This window comes from Zonotrichia leucophrys, chromosome 2 (genome assembly GCF_028769735.1).
Source record: "Zonotrichia leucophrys gambelii isolate GWCS_2022_RI chromosome 2, RI_Zleu_2.0, whole genome shotgun sequence".
Taxonomy (NCBI): domain Eukaryota; kingdom Metazoa; phylum Chordata; class Aves; order Passeriformes; family Passerellidae; genus Zonotrichia; species Zonotrichia leucophrys.
In genome coordinates this window covers 141,485,802-141,507,830 of record NC_088171.1, presented here as the reverse complement: position 1 = coordinate 141,507,830, position 22,029 = coordinate 141,485,802, and the positions used below count along the sequence as shown (strand labels likewise).

The 22,029-nt window shown below is 42.6% G+C and overlaps 1 protein-coding gene across 1 annotated transcript in view; it reads left to right on the top strand.

The window, feature by feature from the left end:
* ANXA13 (annexin A13) overlaps positions 1–22,029 on the top strand; it is a 262,163-nt gene that overhangs the window by 182,420 nt on the left and 57,714 nt on the right. The window lies entirely within an intron of this gene.

The following is a 22,029-nucleotide window of genomic DNA, read 5'->3' as shown; positions in this document are numbered from 1 at the left end:
TGTCTGCAGGAAGGAAGAGAAAAATTGTGTCAAAACCAGGCTTTTATTCTGCTGCTACCTTAGGGATAATACAACCTCACAGAAATAACAGGGTATCTTGTAGCACAGCCTTTGCAATGAGAAATAATGATTGACACCACTGGAAATCCACAGTGGGGCTCTGCTGTCCTCAGACAGTGGGATTTGGCTTGGGGTTATTTGAAACTCAATAACAACACATTCACCTTTTTTTTCCCCAACATCTACCCAATGGTTAAACATGGAAAACTTTGCTGTGTTTCTGTAGTGGGGGGAAAGGAGAAAGCAAATCTGTCTGGATCCACCTCCAGCAATGCACAGCTCTTTGGAGAGACCTCCCTGGCTGAGGGTTTACATAAACCTGGGCACCTTCCTGCTCCCCAGGCAGCTGTCCTGCAGAAACACTGTGACTCAGAAATGTTTACCCACCAATATCCCAAACCTCTGAGAAGGCAACTGGGCTGAGAGTTTAGCTGAGAGCAGCCACAGGGTGTGGCTGGTTCTCATTATATGGTTATCATGATTAGTTTGAACAGTGCCATTACACCTGCAAGGGAGGGTTTGGGCAATGCAAGGTAGGGCACTGAAATGCTGAGGAGAATAAGTCTGGGTAGAGCACAGGACAGAAATGGGAAAACAGGCAATGAGGAAAACAGGCAATGAGGAAAAGGGCTCCACCCAGGCAGATGCAAGGCTGGCAGAGTTTCTTCAGAAAGAAAGGGGGAAGGAAGAAAGAAAAATTAAGAGGTTCATTGAGAATATTTCATTCCAAGGACATTTTATTCATGCAGTGGCCATGTCTGAGAGTCCTTTTTGTGGATGAAGCATCCATAATTTCTTCCCTTTGAGACAAAAAGGATTATGCCACTCCAAACACCTACTTTTACACTCTGAGTCTAACATTCTGTGCAGTTTTCCCAAAAGAAAACAATAGAAGTTGTCAGGGGACAGAGGAAAGTGACTGAGGTCCCCAAGGGCATGGGGTGCCTTCTAAGTTACAGCTTGGACACTGATGCTTGAAAAAGACAAATGAGGGGGATGCATTAGGGCCTCTAAAACCATGAGTGGAATGGCAAAGATGAGCAGGAAACCCTTGCTCACAGTTTCTCACTGAAGAAGTGTTTTGCATAAGACACAGCTACAGTGTGGAACAGATGCAGCCATTCAGCTGCTGCTGCTTAGCACATGACCATGTCCCCTTGAGATTCCAGAAGAAATTAAGGGTAAAGCAACTCCATTCAGAGCACAGAGCACAAGGTTCTCAAATACAGTCAATTTTTAAAGAACAGCAGTTTTTAAATCCACAATTAATACATCATCATCTTTGGCTTCTCCAGCAGTTCATGCTCCTTGGAAAAATTTGCTGAGTTTTCATGAATAAATTCAGTCCTGAAAAGATGGTTATTGATGTAGAAGAATTGGAATAGACATCATGCACAGCTACTATAAAAACATTTTTCATGCTCTGAAATGGAAGAAGAGTTCTCATGTAAATTAACTACACCCTGCCATAAAAGTTTGATGGCCCCCTTTTCTCTGCTTTCAGAATAGGAACCCCCTGAGGCACACAGATAAAATTTTATGCTGCCTAACCAAAGCTGGTGTGAAGCCTGGAGCATTCCAGGGAGGCTGCAGCCCATCCCTGGCCAGCCACAGCCTGGGCAAAGCATCAGCCTGTGACATCCTCTCCTGAAACAGCTTGTGCTGGAATTTGCTCAGGCATGAGGTCTCCTGGAGATCCAAGCCTTCCCTGCTTTCCTCTGAATTAGTTAGTAGAGACAGCAGCAAGAGGAATATCTGCTGGGAAATGGAGGCAGGGCACACTCCTGAGAAACCCTGACAAGGGGGCTAAACCCCCCCAGAGATGGATTCTCTTAGTCTGTAGCAGCTGAATTGGGAGGAGGCTCTCTTTCATTTTACTTCATTCATCAGCTTACCCCACCTTAAAACAATCAATTTCCCTCTTACCCACTAACCTAATAAAAAAGCTGCAAAGCTAAGACAGTCAGGCACAAGCCAACTCTAACATAAAAGGAGGAACTTGAACCTGCTGTCAGATTTCGTACTTTTCTTGTTTCCTCTCCTCCTTCCTCTGAGAAGGGAGTTGTGCTGGAAGTCACACAGTTTTCTAGATCATAATCCACCTGATAAGGACAACAGACGTGAGATTCATCTCTCCTAACTGCATGTGTCTGCAGACTAAATGTTGATGTGTGAAATAGTCACCTAGAACCTGTTGGTCGGTGGAAGTGAAGGAACTTTTTGAGACTCAGCTGACCTAGCACATTCTAGAGAGCTCATGCAGGTGTGGACGGGGAGAGCATCCCTGGATAGCAAGGGAACCTCCTGAGTTCTCCTGTCATGTTCAGACTTAACATTTGCAGCTTTGGCCCAGCGTGGAGGGTGGAATAAAAGACCCAAAAGTCCTTCCCATCATGTGGTACTGAGATTATACTCAAAGGCATAGAAGACATAGCTAATAATTAGCATGAAGGGAATAGCTCCTGTTCAATACCCTCCTCGAGCTCAAACCTCAGGCCACCCTTGTCCCCACACCACATTGGCTGGCACTTCCCAGGAACTCTGCAATGTTTGATTCTGGTGTAAAACAGAAAAGGCATCACACAAATACACACCAGACTGACCTGTCCTGCAGTGTGGCCACTGACACTTATCCTCCTGCTCCACAGGCAGAGCTCCAGCCATGTCCTTCAATTAGTCTTACATAGCAAAATCAAAAGGAGCTTAAAAAGGTTTGTACCTGGATTCCCCAATGCTTTAAATGAGCACTTCCTACTGAAGGTAACATACGAAGAGACATCTCTGCTTCCTTTGCATCCATTTCTCACTTTTATATATAGTATAAAGAGATTGGAATTTCTTTCGCCCATATGAATCCAATAAAATTCTCCACATTTATATACTTACAGCTTCCCCTGCAGCCAAGTTATAGATGTTTTGGGTTCCCTCTGTGAAACAATTCTGTATAAACCATTCAAACTGTTGTGTGTTCACAACTGTAATTAAAAATATGGTAGTTAGTTTGCTTCCTTCCTCAGATATATTGCACTAGAAAAGGGAAAGAAAAGTTTTTAGTATGTGCACTTCTTAGTATTTCATACAGATATGACCTGTTGGTTTATTTAATCCACAACAAGCTTATTCATTTAAATTTAATCTGAAATCCTGTGGGTGACATTTTCATGCCCATATGTCAGCAGAAGTCTGTTTGGGGTTTGTTTTTTCACTTCAACAGAAACAACTTTTTACAGAAATTTTTCAGCAGTGTCCATAATTCAAATCCCACCTCTAGGCAAGCTTCCAAGCCTCAGTGGCTTGGTCATAGGCATGAGGATGTGTTCTGTGCTTTAAAACCTCACACAGCACTACCCACAGTAATCTTCCATTCCCCTTTCCAAAATTTATCATGGTACTGTCCTCTGCTGATCCTGAACCTAATTCTCTAGAAGTTACTTTAAGGTAACAATGTCCATATAATCATCTGCATACTTTCTGCCCTTCTGCAAGACAAGGTATTTACTGCATCTGTAACATCACATGCTTCTTTATTTGTTTAGCTTAATTCTATGGCACAGGCTTGAAAAGGCAAAGACAGCCAAACCTTTGAAATGCTTTTCACTTGGGTGGGATTCACACCAAGCCTCTGATTATATCGCATGATTTTTTTTAATTTCCTAATTCATGCATTAAACAGATTTAATTTTTTCTACAGGCATTTGTGAGACATTCACTTCTCCTTGTAAAGTTAGATTGACATTAATTCTGTTTTTACCAGCTTTGTATTTTTTTTCTCTTTGTGTATAGCTATGGAGAATAGTTATTGCTGATGCCTTGCACAGCTTCCCCATTACTTTTCCAGCCTCAGCTTTGTGAGCATTGCTTAGAGAAGGCATTTTTATCAATTATGGACACCTGCCCACAAATTTCCATAATAGGCATGGGATTTCTGAGCACATCCACTGCTAATGGATTTGGAATTGCTCCGTGTATTTTATCTGCATTGCTTTGCCTTCAAAATACTAGTGGTATAATTTGTAAAGCAGTTTTCATATTATGGCCTTATTTAATTTTCTTCTGTGATGTCTCAAGCCAGGATGAGGCCAGAATGGTGATGTCTTCATGTGGCTCTAATTCAAAGCTGCCTGCATGTCCTAAACGAGAGATCACAGCAGCAAGAGGTATCAGCTCTCTCCTCCTAAATCCTTGCAGACCAGCTCCAGAAACCAAAGTACAGCAGAGGGCCAGCTGCAGAGAGGGACTGTCTGAAAAGCAGCCTCAAGTACAAGCACTACAGTCCCTAAAATGCCCAGTCACCCAAACACTGTAATTTAGAACCCCAAAAATATTTCCCAATACTGTTGATAAAGACTCTTTATGTGTGGCCCCACTTACCAGTATGATGTGCCACTGTCCCCCTCATTTGATTTTATAAGGAGGCAAAGACCCCACCATGAAGGTACTCACTGTCCTGGGCCAGGAAACAACAACTTTGCCTCTTGAGCATCTCTGCAAACAAGCTTCTCAAATGATTGTGTTAACTTTGGGGCATGGCAAACACCCTCACAAATAGCCACACTGGCACTTCTGAATATCTGATAACCTGGCCCTGATTTAGGTATCCCAGATGGTGTTCAGCTCTCATTAGGTCTTGCAAACCACTTGGTCAATACTAGCTTAATTCAGTTAAAGAAAATGATGGACAAATGTCACATTTTCTGATATCAAAGGAACAAGTTGGAAACGTTTTTCTTTACCTAGTTGGTAGGGCACAAGGTCATTACATGGACAGGATCAAGACTACCATTTTTCAAAAGTATTTCCATGACTGGGTTTATCTTAATTTCATAATTATTTTCTCATCATAATCTCCTTTTGCATTTTCTATTGGATTTGGGTTTGTATTTGGGGTTTTTTAAAATTGCCTGAGCTGTTGGAATGATATCACCAAAGAATCTCAGGCTTTTCTTAAATATTCCTCTCCATCTCTAGTATGATTTGGCTGCAAAGCAAAACCCATCCACATGTCCAAACCACCAAGCCACCTACAGGCTGAGAAATCAAGGAATAACTCCAAATCTTATCCATTGGGGGACTCCATTCCAGGTGATCTGCAGTTTTTAATGTTTCCACATCATGCAAATCAGTCCTAAGACTGATCAGAGACTATGGCACAATTATTGTAAAATTTTCAGGTATAGTAGGTATCAAAAGGCAGGCCAGGCAGAAATATAAAATTGGGCTATAACATGAAATTCTGCCAAGTTTTTGGTGTGTCAACACCCCTATACACTGTGTGTTGTGACACAGGTGAGTCAATATTGAGCAAGGAGCTAAATTTGAGGAAGTATCTTGTTATTTCAGTGCCACTGTCATGAGAATTTTCCTTGTGCTTTTGTCAAATGTATATTTACACAGTCAGGATTTCAGGTGCAAATTCAGAATTGAATATGCAAAACCAGCATGTGGGTTTCTCTGACTCTAAGAATCCACTTTCCTTATCAGGACACAGAGGAGATGGCAAGACTGGCAAACATCACCCAGCAGAGTCATCCTTGTGGATCTCACCAGCCTTGCCCCTGGTGGGTTCCTCCTGGCTCCATGTTTGCACTTCAGACCTTTTTCCTCAGTCACACAAACCTCTTTCTCAGAAAGATGCTGCTGTTAGTCAAACACAAGCATTTTACATCTCCCTGAACAGCCTCAGCAACTGCTAAGTGCTTCAGTGTCTGAGTTTTAGCAAGAGTGACAACAATTTAAAGACCCCACTCAAAATTTGGGTGCCACCATCTTAACACCAATTCAGAACCTATGGAGAGGAATAGTTCCTGCCCCCAAAAAACCAAAAACCTGAGCAAACAGGGCCTGCTTCAGTATGTGCACTGCCATACACACAGACCCTGAGGCATGGCCTTCTCTTCATTGACTTTGCTTTTCATATCACTCAAGTATGAAACTGATTGACAAAATGACAACCTGGAAAAAAAAATGAGCTCAAGAGAACAGGAGGCGGGTATGGTCACACAGATTGAGTTCTGAGCACCGAACTCCCACTTTAGAGAACAAATGAGGCAGCCCTGAGCTCCACAGTGAGGTGCTGAAGGAATCAGAAGCATTAGAAATGCCAGAAGCATCAGTGTGCCCCAGGCAGGAACCCAGCAGGGCCCTGCTGAAGCCCTGGAGGTGCCAGCAAGGGCCAGGGAACGCAGGCTGTGATCCATGGACAGTGGGGCTAGAGGGACAGAGACTGCCCCTCTGCTTGGCATTACCCAAAACCTGCCCCAAGGGACCCTGAGCCTTAATTGGGATAATTGCAATAACCAGACTCTGCTCATTCACACCCTGCATGATTTTGTTCTCTTCGTTGGTGAGGGTGATCTTTAATCACCTGGACAGAGCTGGCTGAAACGTGGGCCCAAGTTCTCTTTGTGCCATCTTCTTCTCCCTGCTGAGAGTTCAAAGAATGGACAGGAGCATTTTGGTCCTAGGACCTTAATTAAGAGTTTTAAAGTCCCAGAGCTTTAATTAAAAGGAGCTTGAATATGGATACACATCCCTCACCAAACACCACATAGACAATCTCATTGCAGGATGAAGTGATCTCATAGTCCAAGTTTGGCATCTTCATTAAGATGCCAAACTTGCATTTACTGCCTCATACTATATTAAAAATACAGTAAAAATGAAAAGTAAAGGTAAAAGTAGATTATGCTTTTTATACAAACCAGTTCTATGCTCATTTTATGTAACTCTGTGAGATGTTCAAGCCAACATTCCACTGAGCTCCATCTGACTGAGACAGGAAAATGTGGCTACTGCCTCAAATCATCCATGACCCAGCAAAGAAAAAATTATATGAGAGATGAGGCATCTCCCTAAGCTCCCTGTGATTTGACTCATTGTTTATTGGGAGGGTTTGATCTGTAAATGGGAGGAAATATGTCTCCATTAAATTGTCTTCCCAGACCAAACACATGCTGCAAAAATTATAGCCCTGGTTAAACAAGGAGGCACAAAAAGCTGCATCGCTTCGTGACAGCTATTCTGCAGAGAATTAAGTTAGGGATAATATTTGATGTTCTGAAGTGCCATAAGTCATAGCAGAAATGCCCAGTTACTGAACACAGTAACACTGCCAGCATCAACACAAAACCAGCCCAACCTCCTCACAGCACCAGCTCTGGTGAGTAAGGCAAAAAGGCAAATACTTCTCTTTCTCATTTGGAAAAACATTTGTTTGCCTGTAAAGGGATAGCTCTATTTTAAACAGGAAAAATCCACTATACTGGGGACCTGAAGGCCAGATAAAATAAGCATCTAGGAATATAAATAAGAAAAAGCTGAGAGAGAGGAGATAAGCTCTTTTGTCATTCATCTCAATAAATGTGAATTAAATTTGTTTTTTCAAGACATTTAATTCAGTTTTGTGAAAGGTACTGTGTAGGCTGATAAGCCACACTTTTCAATATGAATTTAGATATTATTATAATTAAGAGATAACAGAAATTTCAGATATAAGAAAATTTAATTAGTACAAAACAAATCCAAGCAGCACTGTGAAACTGTGAAAATTGGAAATGCCACTCTGTCACCTGCAATATAAATTACACCAGATCTGAGCACATACAGCCTTTGCTTTTTTTGCAAAATCTCTGTAAAATACAGAGTTGTTTTGCTCAAATACAGGGTTCTATATCCAAAGGTAGTTTATCAAACCACTTATACCCAGGAAATGGGAATATTTAAGAAATTTATAGCTGTACCCAAAAGCCTGCTTCTTCTCTGTGTGGTTCTTTTTAAAATAACCAGCTGATCCTTCATGAAAAGAACTGTGCACCTAGAAATGTTTACATATACACACACACACAAAATCCACATTTTTTTAACGATGGAGAAAATTTAACAAAATGAACTTCAGATGGAACTGGTTTGGGTGAAAATGACTGCAGATGGAGCCAAGGAAAATTCAGGATCTGTGAGATTTCTCTGAAAAGAGCCACTTGCAGGAATTTCTGAATGCAAAAATGAGCAACTGCATTTAGGAGTTTTAGGCTTGCAGACCTTGGTATCTGTAGGAGTCTCTGCAAGAAAGTCTGCAGGGAAAACACCAGAGTTTATTTTAACTCCTCTGCTTTCTCCACAGCTAGCATGGTTTATGAAAGATTTAGCAAAGCTCATTTAACTGCCACTACGTTTTCACCCAAAACAGAACAGAAGTGCAGGGAAGAAAGCTTGATGTTTTTTGCAAAGGATAACCAAATCTTTTGTCACTTATTTTCTCTCTTCCCTGGTAAAGAACCCTTGGCAAGCAGAGCCCAAAGCCCTCCTGCTCTGTCCCTTTTACCTCAAAAGCTGCAGCAGCAGAACTCCCAGTTCATTTCTTGGAGATTCATTTCCACCACAGCTACAGAAACTCAGCTGCAGCATCAGGGACACACAGAGTTCTGACCACAGGCTGCAAATTGTGTCATACATGTCATATCTATATCTGTTCGTTTTATATACATATATATGTTCAGGAGCCAAATATCCACTTCTCAGAGGCTGGAAAAGCCAGTTACCAGTCACAGAATTGTTTGGGTTGGAAGGGAACTCAGAGATCATCTAGTTTCAGCTTCCTGCCATTGACAGTGGTACCTTCCCCTAGAACAGGTTGCTCAAAGCCCATCCAGCCTGGCCTTGAACACTTCAGGGATGGGGCAGCCACAATTTCTCTGGACAATCTTTTCCAGAGCCTCACAGTAAACACAAAACATGAGTCTTGGTCTCTCCTGACCTTGTTCTCCTGCATTACAGGAACAATCTCTCTCCTGACCTTGTTCTCCTGCATTACAGGAGCAATCTCCTCCCCTGCTGGGCACAGGGAGGGCTCTGTGAGCCAGGCCAGAACCTGCAGCTGCTCCCTGCCCTCGGCTGAGCTGAGTCTGCGTGGGGGCTCGGGGCCAGCAGACAAACACCATCTCCAAATGGACCAAAATATAAAATAAACAGATCCTGGATCTGTGCCAAAGCCACTCCTCAGGTGCTGGGCTGCCACAGGATCACCCCAGGGCCCAGGGAGGAGCGATGGCAGCAGAGCCCACGATGGCAGCCAGGGCTGAGGGCAGAGCAAATGTGAGACTTTGAGGGATGGTGTCACAGACATATTTTATGAAAAAACCTTTTGTTAATATTTTTTTCTCCTGAGAAGCTGAGAGGCCTCAGGAACAAAATGTGAACGATGGTTATCTGCTGCTGTGGAATGCAACAGGTGGATCTGTGATTGGTCTCATGTGGTTCTTTTTAATTAATGGCCAATCACAGTCCAGCTGTCTCAGTCTCTCTAAACAGTCACAAGATTTTGTTATCATTTTCCATTCCTTTCTATTCCTTGCTAGCCTTCTGATGAAATCCTTTCTTCTATTCTTTTAGTATAGCTTTAACATATAATTGTCTTTTAATATAATATATATAATAAAATAATAAATCAACCTTCTGAAACATGGAGTCAAATCCTGGTCTCTTCCCTCATCCTGGGACCCCTGTGAACACCACCACAGAATTATGTCAGTGTTTTCCATTTTAGTTTCAAGTCAGCTACCCTCAAAACTAATTTGCCTGTAAGAATGATAAACCCATCTTTATTTTTTCTGATAGCAGTTCCCACATTGCTGGAGCTTTCCCACTGCACAATTCAATTCCCCCTTTACTAGCACAGTTCTGCAGATGTATTTAACTACAGGCTGTTCCCATAAAGCAAACTCCTGGCTTGGAAAACCTTGAGCCACTGCCTGCCCAGGTCTCTTTCCAGATTTATTTCAGCCTCTGTTACCTGGTCTCTTGTGGTTTTAAAAGCTCCAGCAGATTCATAAGACAAATTCAGACTTCAATCTTGGCAGCAGATGCCTGAGTAACTCAGGACTACAAAGGTCCCTATAGATACAGGTCAGAGGAGCTGAAGCCAGACCTTGGATTTCTGTTATCTGTATCGTTATACTACAATGACTGCAGCAGCAAATTAAACAATATTTGTGGGAGACTTTACCCTAATTCAAGAATACAGCAGGAATAAAATTCCCATTTTGACTGATAGTGGGATAAAACTACTTCAGCCAGCACTAGGGACAGGTGTGTGGATCTTGTGGTGTCCCTGCCTGTGGCAGAGGTCTGGAATTGGGTGATCTTTAAGGCCCCTTCCAACCCAAACCATTCCTGTGATCTGACAATTTCAAACCTTCCCATCATTTTGTCCTCTAACTTGCAATGACAAATCCTTAATGTCAACAACAGCAGTACAGGGCACATTCCCAAAACCATCCAATTTAACCAAATATTTGCCAGAAAGGCAGGACATTGTGCATTTTGTGAGTCTGTTTAGAAATACTCTCTGCCAAAGGGCCATTCCAAGGTACACTGAGCCAGCTGCATTGAAACTACCCAATGCAGGAATTTCTGTGGCATTTTCAGAACTAATGTGGTCCATTGAAAGCAAAGACACTTTGAACACTTCACCTCTTTTACTGTCACAGATCAGATTAGGTAGGTTGCTCCTGGTGAACTACTGTGGTAACCATACTGGCTTTGGAGTGTTTCAGCAATCCTACATTTGGCACAATTGGGAAATAAACAAGTTTTTCCCTTCACTCCATTTTAATGGTATAGATCTCTGATCTTTTCCTGTGAACCAAAGGAACTTTTGACCACCACAATGTCATCCATAATATGATGTGATGGTGAAGCTGGTGAGTCAGTCCTGAGAGGCTCATGGGGACTGCTGTAATTAGGACATCCCTTCACTTCTGCCCTATTTTTATCCAGATATTCACTTCTTCTGAAGTACTATTGTTTCAGGCATCAGCCACACAGACACAGCACTGCTGCTCAACAGGCCAAGAAAACTGAGGCATTAAACAGAGTTAAAACCTCTTTGCCCTCTGCATCTCTGCAACAGATAAACCTGGCTGAGCTAAGCCTCAGTGCAGCACTTTGCCATCCCCAGGTACACACAGCAGCCTCCAGCTGTCTCCTCTTGTGCTCTTGACCAAAAGGAGAGGAGCAGTTTGGTTCTGCTGGTGAAGTGGAGAATATTACCTTGGTCAGTTTGGAATTTAATCAAACACCTGTTTTAGCATGGTTTGGTTTGTTTGGGGTTTTTCCCCTAAAATTTAAACATAGGCAAAATATCTCACAGTGGCATACATTTAGATTAAATCTGCAAATAGTTCAGCAAAAGAAGACTGTTTCATTTGAATTTTTTCAACAGGCAAATTATTTGTCAAATAAAGTAATTTAAATAGAGTGTTTCAGCTCTAGTCTGCAGTTTTAACTGGGTTGTTTGCATCAGGAAAGAAATGGGGTGACCCTTCAGCCTGAAGTTTTAAAAACTATGATGATTCTTTCAGGGATGATCATAAAGCAGAACATCCCTCTGTAAATACATAGTTTGATATTAATGTAAGCTTTTTTTTCCTTTCTTAGATAAAAATTTTTCATCAATTTTCTGTTTACTTTTGGTTTATACCTGATGCAGGAAAAGATCAAATCCATTTCTCTAGAAAATACCACTTATCTCTATTCTTTGAAGCGAGTGATAAAAACAAATTAGAGCTTGGTGCAGGCATGAATCTTTCTGCCATCCTATTCCTTGCACAGAACTGCAGATTGGTTTGCAAATTTTTTAATCAAGTGAGTGTGAAATCTCAAGATAAATTTGAGCAGCAGAACACGGACAATTAATTTTTGGTCCCACTGTCTGTGTTCATCCCAGGGAAGAGCTGCCAAAAGCCAGGCCTGTGGAGGACACCTGGGAGAGGGATCCAGCCCAGCAGAAAATATATAAAGCATGGCTGCTGGATCTCTTTCTCTCTTCCCCAATATCTGGCCAAGAATCTGCAAAGCTATTCCAGTCTTCAGAGTTTGAGATGACAGGCTGCAGAAGTGGAATTCTACCTATTTCAGAATAAATAAAATATGATCAAAGGAAGACCTTCAAGTGATTTTTGTTTCCCAGGGCTCACAACACACTGAAATGAAACTTCTGATACTCCTAAGCACAAACTGTCTACTGAGTTTTTCCTAAAATTTTTTTTCAGCCATAAATCCCAAGGCAGGGAGCTTTGCAGGGAGGAATCACAGTTAAGACATGAACCAGATAATGCATGTATGTGATGCTGTCCCATTCACTGCTCTTTCTCACCTGAGGATGTTAAAAAGCCCCAAGGGTATCAAATACAACCCTAGCAAGAGGCCACAAACATCTTGGCTGTGATGGTGTTCACACGGGTCCCAGGACCAGGGAAGAGATGAGAATCTTGACTCCATATTTCAGAAGGCTGATTTATTATTTTATGATATATATTATATTAAAAGAAAACGATATATTAAAACTATACAAAAAGAATAGAAGAAAGGATTTCATCAGAAGGCTAGCAAGGAATGGAATGGAATGGAATGGAATGGAATGGAATGGAATGGAATGGAATGGAATGGAATGATAATAAAATCTTGTGACTGACCAGGCAGTCCAAGCCAGCTGACTGTGATTGGCCATTAATTAAAAACAACCACATGAGACCAATCACAGATCCACCTGTTGCATTCCACAGCAGCAGATAATTATTGTTTACATTTTGTTCCTGAGGCCTCGCAGCTTCTCAGGAGAAAAAATGCTAAGGAAAGGATTTTTCAGAAAATATCATGGTTACACTTGGCCAATAAAATATTTCTGTGTTTTGCTCCAAAACCAACTAGAGAAGTTGGTTTCCCCTTGGCTTTGCCCAAGGCAGGCAGCAGCCCAGGCTCACTGCAGATTTGCTGTTTGTGGCAGGTGAGGGCTGAACTGAGCTCAGAGCAAGAGCCAGGAAACAGCACATGGCATCCCCCTGATGGGATACCCCAAACAGGACATTTTGTCTCACAGAGGAGCAGTCTCAGTCCCTGTCTGTACAGGGGAAGGGAAAGAGCTGCCCCATCCCAGAAGGAAATCCTCCTGGCTGTCTCCTGTGCCCCCTGCCAGAGACCCCCTGCCATCCCCTCCCTGCTGATGGCACCTGAGCCCTGGAGAGCTGCTTGCTTTCCTCTCTGGCCATGGCATGAAGCACCCTGAGCCAGCCTGGCAGCCCAGGAGGGGATGGCTGAGCTGCAATTTCCCAGGGCTGAGCTCTCAGGGCCAGCCCAGCACAGCCTCAGCTCAGCAGCTTCAGCAGAGCCATGGTGGTGGATTTCCTCCCAACATCACCACTCAAGACACCTCGTGCATGTAATTAAATACACACAGAAAACCTGAAAATGGCCTTCCTCACTTCAGCACTCAGGGGCAGCAAATATAAAAGTATCACTGTTGCCAACAGACCATCGACTGCAATTCAGGTTCACAAGCTTATTTCTGGGTTTTCAGCACTATCTGCTTCAAACACATAAAGCATAAGATAAGTTTGCAATCGCAAATCAGTGAATTTCTAAAGATTGAGAAGTTTGTGTCTAATTTAAAAACATTTGGATTTTTTACATTTTAAATTTTCTTTGTTCAAAATACAAAAACTGCCTTATTCTGTTAATATTCATCTCAGGTACTTTCCTTTTTTGGAAAAAGTGAGTGTCACGCTCAAATGATCTGCAAAACTAAGAACAGCTCTTCCAGAGTCTAATTCAGTGCCTTTTCAACCTCTTCAGAACAGATAACTGAAATCCATTTACAGAAATCCCAGCACCCTCTACAAATCTTGAATACTTTGTTGAGGACTACAACACCAGCATCAGGGCAGTAGGAGTTAGGCAGGGATTAAATGCCAGGGAAGACAGTCACTTAAATAAAACCCTTTTAGCAGGCAGATACTAAACCCTCCAATCCTTTCTGCATTACCTTCTCAGAGGTGAAACTCCATCCAGAGCTGCTAAAACAACTAATACCAGTTAATGTTCCTGTGCATAAAATAAACATACAAGCCATATAAAGTCCCTGTCTACAACAGTCTAATAGGTTTTAAATATATAAATTGTCATATTATGACTATGCTTCATACATATTTGGGTGAGTTTTATTTCCCATTATTCTCCCACCAGGATGGTCTGATAAAAATATCAAGTTGAGTGGAGGGCAGCTGGTTCACAAAGTCACACTAAGTCTAAAAAATGATGGTAAGAAAGTAAGTATTAAATATGACAGCAAAATGCCATGAAGCTCAGCTGACATCTGCAGACACTGTGGTAAACTTTCAAAATACAATGACAAAATACTGTTCATCAATGTAGCCTCAGTTCATCAATGTAGCCTCAGTCCCATGTTCAGACAAGTGCTCCAGATCTGCTTTGTGCTTTGAGCATTCACATTCATCCTGGACAGCCCCAGGTCAGTTTGGGTAATCTCCTCACTGCCTTCCTGAGTGCTTCCAACCAAATCCATTCAAAAGCTCAAAGGGTTAAGCTGCCATTTTAGGAATATCACACAGACATATTTGCAAATTTTCACTTGTTTCTTCCAAGCATAATGGCACATTTCATGCCATTACAGTCCCACTTGGTCAAATGCCCACTTGTGTTTTGCTGCTGAACTGTAATAAATTGTTATAATAATAATTTTAATTGACTGTGCAAAGTATTTAAAGAATTTGTGAGAGAAAGTTCTGATGAATGTGGGGAAGAGAAGGTTACCTTCAAAAGACGCTTCTCCTTTTCTTAAAATAACTTGTATTCTTTGAAGTTAAGAAAAGAAGCATCTGGACTGTGAATTGATGTTTTATAGTCTTTGCCATTTGCAATACAATTAACTGCTTTTTATTGCTGAAAATTTCAGAAAGTTGTCTTGTAGCATAATTGGTGCCACAGATAAAAAGGACTTTGGTGTTTCCTCCTGGAGCCATGTAACTATGCTTGATTCTCATCTTTGTGTTTTGGAAAACCTACTTGCTGCCCATGATGTGAGCATATACTGCTCATTTTAGAGTCAAAGACAAAAATCCCTTAACATAAAGGGTTTTTTTAAAGATTTTAAACTTTTTTCAGGTTGGGAAGATTCATGCTGGCCGGACATGCAAATGCTGCATGTCTGATAACATGTAGAACAACAACAACTTTGGACAATTTTAGTAACTTCATGAGAATTATCTGCCTTGAAATGAGGCAGGACCTAGAGCAGAAAGTTGTGCTTTTTCCACAGTGTTACCAGATTTAGATTTTAATTAGCTCCAACCAAATTTTAATTAGCTCTATTCATTAACACCTCTTTTTTTCTTTGCATTTCAGTGTAGGAGTTTTAATCAGCTTATCAAGTGGGACAAAGATGACTTCTTGCTGTGAATTTATATATTTGAGATCTCTCCCTTAACAGCACCAGACAGAAACAGACAATGTGTGTCCCTTGGGAGGTCTCTGGCAGGGTGAGGAGGTCAGAGGCTTTTCTGCATTTTCACACACAGACCCATCTGAGAGCATTTCCTCCTGAGGCACATGGCAGGGGGACACATCAGGGAGGGAAAGAAAGCACAGAAGGAGGGAACACAAGTGTGGCACTGTACACACACACTGCACAGATACACACACAGATTCCCTACCAGCTTTCCAGAAATATCCACTGGGCCCCCAGGTTTCAGTAGCAGCAGGCATCATTACATGGGAGCTCTTCACACTGAAGGCAAGGCTGTGTTTGCCCTGCAGGATGCAGAGCAACCTTCCAGCAGCTTTCTGGACAATTTGGGTTAAAAGTTCAGCCAAGTCTGCAAATCTACAGCAAATGCATTCCTTTGGGGCTTGGTGCTTTTTAGACACAGCCCAGCACAGATGCAGGGCAAAGCCTGAACCCCTCCTGACCCATCTCCTTCCATTCACCCACAGCTGATCTCCTGCTGACTCAAACCCTGGCAAGAGCCCTGGCAGCAGCCCAGGGAAGGGGCAAGTCAAAGGGAAAAGGTCTCCATCAATTCCAGAACAGCAACACACTTCTGCAGGTACCATGCAAACATCACATCAGCAGCTGGAAGATCTCTCTGACCTTGTTATAATGCCTTAAAAATGCCACCTTTGTGGATGAAGCTTTTTTTAAAAATTATTAACAAGAAGATATATATTGCTTATAGCAAAGTCATTGGTGCCCTAACTATTTTTATTTAAAAATAAAAAGGCACAATGCAGTCACAATCATTGTCTTCTGTTCTACTTAGAGCAAAGATAACCCTGCAGCAAAATTACTTGATACACAGCATTGTTCTGTAACTTTTGGAGCTAGGAACTCTATTTCTAAATATTAATAAGATATCCTAAACCACAGAAGACCTTCATCCATTTTCATTTGGTTTAAGTATCCTTTCCTTCCCTCAAAACTGTAATCCCTGTGCTGAGCCTGCTCCCCTCATCACAGATTTACCGCTTATCACTGACCTTATCACTGACCTTATCGCTGAACCCTGAGGCCCCCAGCCCAGGTGTGACACACTCAGTACAATGAGTTAACAGGGGGTGCCTGTGCTGTTGCAATAATATAGCCCAGAACTGCTAACATGACTAAATACAATGAAATTAATTCTTCCCAAGCCTGACCTGTGCCTCAGCAATACACAGGAACTGTTGGCAGAAAGGGACAACCTTTTCCCACAGCTGTAATTAGCATGATGGCTTCATAATTACATGGGAATTTAGATGTGTTTGGAGAAGGAGATAAAAAGCCTGCTGGGATCCTGGTGCCTGTACTCATTACCTGCAGAAATGTTAGCATCCAGATCAGGGCTGGGCACAGACAGCTGCAGGCAGTGCTATGAAATTCCAGAGCATGCTTCCTGCTCTGTACATGTGAGACTGGGGACATCCCAGGGACAGACATCAACAATACAATACAATATGTATAATATGTTTACCTGCAAAAGTCCCAACTAGTTTGGAGGTAGGAGCCTGGTTCTGCAAAATCTTTTTTCTGTTTTTCCTAAGCCAAGCCTGACCCTGGAGGACAGCTAGACTCTTTACCAGACATGTATGAGATTAAAAATCCCCTTGATAGTTAAGCTCATCTGATGACTTCTATGAAGCACTTGAACATTTTCTGTTATTTTTTCCGTCATTTGCGTGTAAAGTTGGATTGGCAGTTTGAAGATTGCCATTAATTTAGCTCCATTTTAAACCTTAGGGACCATAATGCATGACAAAGCAAAATTTAAGTATTTGAGACCTGTAAGAACACATGAGGACAGAAGAAGGGGGAAGCAGTGCTGCAGTACAGTGAGCAGTGGCTCAGGTATGGCAGTGTAACACCCCATGGGGACACCTAATCCCAGGTTAAAAATAACCCTATTTAAGAATTATGTCTCCTCTTTCAAGAATAATTACCCTTTTCCTGAGATGCCACTCAATTCCCTGCTCCAGAAAAATTAAAACTTTGTAGTGATTATAATTGGAAAGATTTATTTCAGAGATGCAAATACAACAATTAAAAAGGGTCCACAGAATTAAAAATAAGCTTGCTGCATTTTTTTCATGCATATAACCCCCCTTCTAATGCTTTGCAAGGCTTCTGACAACATCAATCTTTTAATTTTTTTTTGTTCACAGAGGGCTCTTTTGAAATGTAATGGCTACATAAGCTCTGCAGCTCTGGAAGCCTCTGTTCTCAGTGCACATCTTTAGGAGATAGCATTTCTTACAGAGACACTGCAATTCTGTGAGTCCTCTCTGCTGGCTTTTGAACACCCCAGTGGCCTCAGCTGCCCAGTGACCAGCTGTCCTTCCAGCCATTCCTTTCTGAGGTGCTCAGGAGCAGTCTGGGACACATTTGCTCTCCATCTCCTCTTGTCAGGCCCCCTGTGAGGGGGACAGGGAGGGGAGGAGCAAGGCACAGCAGGAGCCTCAGCTGACAGACACAGCTCTGCTGTGGGGAAAGCCCTTCCCAAAGAGCTGTTGTGTGCTGGAATGCCAACACAGAGCAGGGCATGGGCTTGACAGCAGGGACAGGTGAAATGGAGTGGAAAGATCTGAATAGCAGTGCTGGTCCTACAGTCCCAGCACGGAATGCAGCAGCAGTACAGTTCCTGTGGGTCTCCTCAGTTGCATTGTACCGTGTATTTCTATGCCTCCTTTCTGCAACCCTGCTAAGAGCCCAGAGGTACCCCAGGCTAGGCTCCTTTTCTTGAATCATCTCACCAGTGCTGCTAATTGATCTCAGTACAGACTAATTGAACCCAGAAGGGGAGATTTTTTCCATCATGGCAAAGCTTCACAGACCACATAGCATTTAATCAAACTACATTTATCATCTAAATATTTTAAGAAAACCACCTGAGCTGTTCTCTACTCAAGCAAATGGAAATCTATTAGGTGCATCAAAAATTCTTGGGTTTTTTTCCTAATAAGATCCTTGCACTAAGAATAATTTCTTCCCATCTCTCTCCTTCCCTCATCCCACAAAATAATACCTGACCCACAAAAAAGCAAAGCATAACTAGGGGACAGCTGTCTGCAAATTTCTTCAGGCAATCCCTGAGGCTGTGGCCCCAGCTTGGGTTTGTGGGCCAGCCAAGCCCCACCCCACTGCCACAGGCAGCAGGGAACCCAGCCCTGGGAATCCTGGAATCCTGTTGTGGGATGTTCCAAGGGGTGGGACACTGCTGACATGGTCCAGGGGTCCCTTTTAGCACACAGGGAGTGATGGTGTTCCCCCATGGGAACAGGCACACACAGCTGCTGGCAGCTGGACTCTGAACACCATGGACTTGTCATTGCTGACAGAGGGCATTTGGCCAGGGGGGGGCACAGCTCAGGCTGCCAGGCACAGCCACCACCCCTGCCAGGTCCTGGGGGCAGGCAGGGAGCTCTGCTGCAGGCACACACCCAGCAGGGGCCACCTCAGCCCTGGGACACCTGTAAAGGTGAAGGAAAAGCAAGATGAATCAAAGCCAAGCCAGGAGCTGCAGTCAGAAGTTTAAACTTCCACACCAGGCTCATCCACTCTCTACAGATGGAGATTCAGTCACGAATAGAGAGATAGGAAGGCAGAAGTTGTGTTTAGAGAAAAAAAATGTTTTTCTAAAAATCAGAAGCTCTGGATAGGTGCTCTTGACTTTTACGCTAAGAGAATCAGACACAACAACACTTCTCTAACAGATTAGTCTTATTTTTTAAATGCAAGGCTGCTCTCTGTAGGACTGGAGAAGTCCTGCCTGCTGTTTGCTATCAGGCAGCAATTGGTGCTCTTCCAGTATCAGCAGCACACTTGTCCCACTGGCTGGGAGTTAAAAATCAGTTTATGAAAAAACTAACAGTTTGTTCTCCATGCTAAGAAAGCAGTAGCTCAATTTCCCCCTTGATAAACAAAGCAGCTGTTCTGCCCAACTCAGAGCCAGGACTATAAACAATCTCCTATGTGGCATGCTGATTTTTTTTCTAATTTCTGGCTTCAGAGTTTTATTCCATAATATGCAGCTATTTATATGAATTATAATAGTTACAGCAAAGAAGATTATATTACTTCAGAGTAATGGCACACCTAATTCAGAGCAGGGACTAAGTCCGATCATCAGGGGATGATCATCAATCAAAAGGATCCATTGCACACATCCTGGCATCTCAGGCCCATGTAGTTCTTCCCTTTTAGCAAATCAGCATTTTCTGTGCAGCGCTGCTTGTAAAAGTTGGCTTGGGCACTTCATGTATTTATGCAGCCCCGTGGGTTTGTTTTGTAGCCAAGACCAAGCTCCTCACTGCTGCTGGCTTTGCACAGGGCTGGTTGCCTTTGCCCAACTCACCTCACTGAAAACAAGTTTAGTGACCCCCTCAGGAGCTGCTGCCTTATCAACTCAATCTGCAGGCTTGACAGAGAGAAATTGATTATTTCAATGCATAAGCTCCAGTAAAAAGATAATCTCCAGACCATCTTGTTCAGAGAAACTTGCTCTATTTTATCTGGCTTCACTCATACCTCATGGCACCTTCACCTCCTGTACAGGCATCCTGGAAGCACTGAATGCTTGAATTACAGATCCTGCCATCTGTTCAGTTATGGATCTCAGATGCATCTGTGCTGAAGATTAGAGATAAAAATGCAGGATAATTCCCCCTTCTGAAATATTATCACATGTGCTACCATGGATAAACCTTCAGTTTTGTCACTGACATCCCCTCAGTCCTCTCAGAACATATTCTGCATAGTTGTGACATCAGCTCTCCAGGAAGAGGGCAAGAAGTGTTGGTCTAATGAAGAACATGAGCCAACAAAATCACACTCCTTAGCCAAAGAAACCAATATTTAGAAACATCCTTATGGAAATTCAGCTATTAATACTTTCTTGGACTGCCTTGGAAACAAGTGTCAGGGAAAAGAGCTCTTTAGTAATTCAGGAGGTCAGAAATACAGAGACAACCTAGACAAATTGCTAACCAGGTTCAATGCAGAGCAAGAAAAGCATGGAATGCTACAAAACTGAACTTCAGCAGTCTTCTGAACACAAATCCCAAATCTCTTTCTGAATCAAATGGCTTTGCTAATATCATCAAACCTGCCGGGCTGCTGAGAGTCCCAAGTTCAAGAGAGAGGGTGCTCCATGCCTTTTTTTCCCCTATGCATTAAAAAGATGGTTTAAATGAACTCTTCCATCCTCCTAACCATGATTATAAAATAAATCTTCTGTAAACAGCACAGGGCTAAACCACATTTCTCCTCCTGCTTCCAAGGTGTCTCAGACCCCAGTTCCTCATGGTGCTCAGACACCTGAGTCACACACACTCACTCACTGCTGTCACCCTTCAGAGCTGGACTCCAGTGCCCCAGGAGGGCTGGGTTGGTGCCAGGCTGCCCTTGCTGGATTTACAGCAGATGAACAAACATGAACCAGCTGCATGTAAGTCCATGTCTCATGCCATGTTCATGACTGCTTCACAAGTCAGAACTCAGCCAACGTGGAGCTAATGCTTAACCTCAGAGATGCTGTCACATATGGGAGAGCACATTACAACTGGTGAGTGTCATTTGTTTCAATATTTACCAAAGGCTTAGTCCCATTAGTTAGACAGTTTTATAAACAGCTATATGATATTCTGCAAGTAGCATTTTAACCAAGTCAATTTTCTGAAGCCTCTTTATCCAGTAAGGAGAGCTCTGCCTGTTAGTTCCTGTTAATTATATAAAACTTTGCTTCAATAGTGTTCAGTAGCAAAGAATATCCACTTGAATACTTTTAATTTAAAAAAAACCAACCAACCAAAAAAACAATCCACTGTTTTTTCCTGCCACTCCTGTTGCTGCAAATCAGGAAAATAGCAAGAGAAGTGCTGACACCTACAGGACATTTGTGTGTCTAGAAACCCGTTCTGGTTGTCCTTCATCACTCACACTGTGGTGCAGTGAAACAAGCAGATGGCTTCAGAGTACAACAGCTACTCAATCAGAATTAATTCACAAATGACTGGAGTAATACTTCATACACGTTTTCAACACTTTTCTTAATACATCTCGTGAACATACAATCCAGGCCAATTAATGCTAATTATTTGAAGCTCAGAAAGCTGAAAACATAAGCTGTCAAGAGTACTTTCCAGTTCTATTTCTACTCCCTACTTCCCAATCTGCTCACAACCTTTGCACTTCTCATTTCTGCCTCTAACTTCTTTCCCTTCTTTTTTTTTGGCAGGGAAGGGTCCCTGAACATTGGTAATTAAGAGATGCATTTCCATTTCTTTACTCTGTTAAGAGCAAGCCCTACAACTTAAGTCAGAAAGATGTTTTCCCCCTTTCTCCCAACACTTTTCCTAGTCTATTATCTTTCCCCCTCATCACCATTAGTTTCTTCCCATTTCCATTTTTTCCCAGTTGAATATATTCAAGTTGTCACAAACCAATGCCATTACCCTGTTCAGGGTGACACTTTTGATTCACTTCCGCGCAGCTCTGCAGGATCAAGGACAAGGGTGTGCACAGGAGGAGGGATGTGCTGCCCCAAACCCTAGCACCTGTGCAGCTGAGGGCAGAGACTCTGGCACAGCCCAAGGCCATTGTGCCACCTCACTCACTCAGCTCTGTGTGTACCCTGAGCTCAGCAGACC